At 40.0% G+C, this 4,127-nt stretch overlaps 1 non-coding gene across 1 annotated transcript; it reads right to left on the bottom strand.

The window, feature by feature from the left end:
- Nucleotides 1-610: 610 nt before the first annotated feature.
- On the bottom strand, nt 611-716 carry LOC145606498 (small nucleolar RNA R71). The gene has a single exon (XR_014105359.1). It is a non-coding gene; the product is annotated as a small nucleolar RNA R71 (small nucleolar RNA).
- Nucleotides 717-4,127: the final 3,411 nt, after the last annotated feature.

The following is a 4,127-nucleotide window of genomic DNA, read 5'->3' as shown; positions in this document are numbered from 1 at the left end:
TAGTTAAGTTACAAATTTTGTTTGATTGGGTGGGGTGGTAGCCCAACGACCTACCGTTCTCCTTCCCATCAAAATGGCGCCGTTGCCGGGGAATGGTGCTTGAGTGCATGTTGTTTTTGAGTCTATTTCATTTTGATAAAATACAAAAAGATTTTACACTTAGGCTACACTTGTAGCCGTGCTACTAATATTGTCTTTGAGATTTGTGTGTGTAGATCCCAAGTCATGGGAGGTAGTTCAAGAGTTACCTTGAAGGAGCTTGGAGTGCCCGGGGCTTATAGGTATGAGAGCGCCATAGCTCCACCTATATCACCGGAGAATGACTTTGAAATAAAGCCGACAATGATCACCCTTATTGAGAGGAGACAATATGGTGGGGCGAAGAACGAGAGCCCATTGAACCATCTTAAGGAGTTTGAAAAATATTGCAACACAATCAAGATTAATGGGGTGTCTCAAGAATTCATCCGCCTAAAGTTGTTCCCTTTCTCCCTCATAGGAAGATCTTTGGAATGGCTAGATAAAGAGATGAAGCCCAATTCATTGAAAACTTGGGATGATATCACCAAAGCTTTCTTGTTCCGTTTCTATCCTCAAAAGAAAACGGCGGAGGCAAGAGCTTTGATTCAAGGGTTCAAGCAAAAGCCTAATGAAAGCCTTTATGAAGCATGGGAAAGATTCAAGGATTATCAAAGGGAGTGTCCACACCATGGGATTCCCACCTATCAAATCATACATATCTTTTATGGTGGGTTGAGTTCTCATGGGAGAGCAAATTTGGATGCCGGAGCCGGAGGCCCAATCATGAACAAGACGGAAAAAGAAGTGGTTGATGCTATTGATGAAGTAGCTCGTCATTATATGAATTGGCAAGAAGTGGAAAGAGAACCAACAAGCAAGGGTTACTCGATCGAACAACTTAGTATCATTAATGATTTGACCACTTTGATTGCGGATTTAGGGAAAGAAGTTATGTCTCTCAAGGAAAAGCTTGAGAAGCCTCCGTCCCAAGCTCCAATTCTTCCCTCCCAAATTAAGGGGAGAGGTACATCTTCTCACTCTAACTCCAATCTTTCAACTTGTTGCATGATTGTGGAATGTTGGCCATGTCAATTATGTGGAATGAATGATCACAATGCTTCTATGTGCCCAAATGTTTCTTGTAGTGAATGTGATGGAAGTGAAATGGAACACATGAATTATGTCAATAATCATGCTTGTGAACCTAGAAATGATGTTCAAAGGAATATTGGAAATAGGAATTATCATATGAATCATGATGATTATAACCAAAATGGAGGTTATAGAAATCATGATTGCCAAGAGATTCATGGTAACTATAACCATCATGGTTGTAATGGTCATGGTCATGGCTATAGACATGGGGATCATAACCAAGGTTATGATAACTATGGTCAACAAAGGAGCCAAAATGAAACTAGGGGTAGTTGGAATAATCAAGCTAGGGGATATTTTCAAGCAAGTTTCCAAGATGGTTCCCCAATTGATTTAGTTCCAAATGCTCAAAGTTTAAATGATAATTCCCATGACCAATCATTTCCTTCTAGAGAATTTTTGGAAAGTGTCATTGAGAAACAAGCCAAGACTTTGGAAATGTGTATGGTTTTAAATGAAGAGAAGTTTAATTACATGTTGGCTTATAACAAAGATTTGAGTGAAAAACTTTCTCAATTGACTAGTAAATTCAAGGAATATGCTCACTCTTCTTCTTTGACTCCACCTAGCTTAGATTCTAGGAATCCCATGGATGCCATTGTTACTAGAAGTGGTAAGGTCCTTGAGGGAGGTGTGCCTAAGAAGAGTGTTGCTAATGAGAGAACTAATAAGAATTCCATTGAAATTGAAGGTGATGAATGCCCCTTGAGCGAAAATGTTGGTGAGGAACAAGTAGAGAAGGTGATAGAGAAAGAGAGAGAGGTTTGCAAACAAAGGCTCCCCTATCCTCAAAGATATAATAGATATAAGTTGGATGAGCAATTTGGGAAATTTGTAGCGATGCTTAAGCAACTTCATTTAACTCTTCCTTTCACCGATGTTGTTGAGCAAATGCCAAATTATGCTAAGTTCCTTAAGGAGATTTTGAGTGGAAAAAGAACTTGTGATGTGGTGGAGACCATTAGCCTTACCGAGCATTGTAGTGCAATCATCATGAATAAGATGCCTCCTAAGTTGAAGGATCCCGGAAATTTTTCCATCCCTTGTGCTATCAACAAGACCCAAATTGATAATGCCTTATGTGATTTAGGAGCTAGTGTTAGCCTTATACCATATTCGGTTTATCAAAGATTAGGTATAGGAGAACTTCTACCTTCAAAGATTACCTTGCAACTAGCCGATAGGTCAATCAAGATTCCTAAGAGAAAGGTAGAAGATGTGCCTTTAAGGGTTGGAAAATTTGTTATTCCGGTTGATTTTGTAGTGTTGGACATGGATGAAGATGCTACAATACCTATCATCTTAGGTAGACCTTTCCTTGCTACATCGGGAGCTATGATAGATGTGAAAAGTGCTAAGATATCTCTTAAGATAGGAGAGGAAGTAATTGAATTTGATTTGAATGAAGGAATGAAATATCCTTCCTCTTCTTTAGAAAATTGCATGAGAGTTGAAGTGCTTGATAATATTGTGAATTCCATGCATGAGCACTTGCTCACATCTAATGATCCTCTTGAGTGTGTCTTGTTGAACAAGGAAAAGATAGGTATCTCAACCAAGGAAGAGCAATTGTATGAAAATTTGCTTATTGAAGGCGATATAGGGAGTGGAGAAGAAACTTGCATGGGGATATCAAGTCAAGACGCTTTGCAAGTGGCCTCAACCAAAGAAGGTAAAGGTGTTCCCATGGTAGAGCTAAAACCTCTACCATCACACCTTAGGTATGAATTCTTAGGCCCTAATTCTACATATCCCGTTATTGTTAGTGCATCCTTGAGTGAGAGCCAAGCTCAAGCGTTATGTGGTGTTTTGAGAAAGCATCAAGGTGCTTTGGGGTACACAATTGATGATCTTAAAGGTATAAGCCCCGCCTTGTGTACACACCACATAACACTTGAGGAAGGCACCCTCCCTTCTATTGAACGACAAAGGAAACTACATCCCCAAATGGGAGAAGTAGTCAAGAAAGAGATCACCAAGCTTTTGGATGCGGGAATTATATTCCCCATTTCAAGCTCGAGGTGGGTCTCTCCCGTGCATGTTGTTCCTAAAAAGGGGGGTATGACCGTAGTTGAGAATGAGAAAGGTGAGCTCATTCCAACTAGAACGGTCACCGGTTGGAGGATGTGTATAGACTATAGACGTCTAAACACATCAACCAAAAAGGATCGTTTCCCTCTCCCTTTTATTGACCAAATGCTTGAAAGGTTAACTAGGCACAAATTCTACTGCTTTCTTGATGGATATTCGGGATTCTTTCAAATTCCTATTCACCCCGAGGATTAAGAAAAGACAACCTTCACATGCCCCTATGGTACCTTTGCATATAGAAGAATGCCCTTTGGATTGTGTAACGCTCCGGCGACCTTTCAAAGGTGTATGATGAGCATTTTTGGGGACATGCTTGAAGAGGAAATGGAAGTCTTCATGGATGATTTTTCCGTGGGAGGTGTTTCATTTGAGGATTGCCTCAAAAATCTTGAAAGATGCCTAGAGAGATGTGAAAAGGTCAACTTGGTGCTTAATTGGGAAAAATGCCACTTCATGGTGGAAGAAGGGATTGTTCTAGGCCATAAAATTTCCTATAAAGGCATCGAGGTTGACAAGGCTAAGATTGAGGTAATAGAGAAGTTGCCTCCCCCGGTCAATGTGAAAGGGGTAAGGTCATTTTTGGGTCATGCCGGATTTTATAGAAGGTTTATCAAAGATTTTTCTCTTATTGCTAAGCCCTTAAATGATCTTCTCCAAAAAAATGTTGATTTTGTCTTTAATGATGCTTGCTTGGAAGCTTTTAATAAATTGAAGAAAGCTTTGACTTATACTCCTATTGTCCAAGCCCCTAGATGGGATTTGCCATTTGAGCTCATGTGTGATGCAAGTGATACGGCTATAGGAGGTGTGTTGGGTCAAAGAATTGACAAGAAGCTCCATGTCATCTATTATATGTCAAA

This window comes from Chenopodium album, chromosome 22 (assembly GCF_948465745.1).
Source record: "Chenopodium album chromosome 22, dcCheAlbu1.1, whole genome shotgun sequence".
NCBI lineage: Eukaryota > Viridiplantae > Streptophyta > Magnoliopsida > Caryophyllales > Amaranthaceae > Chenopodium > Chenopodium album.
Note: the sequence above shows the minus strand (reverse complement) of the source record. Positions and strands in the feature narration are given on the sequence as shown.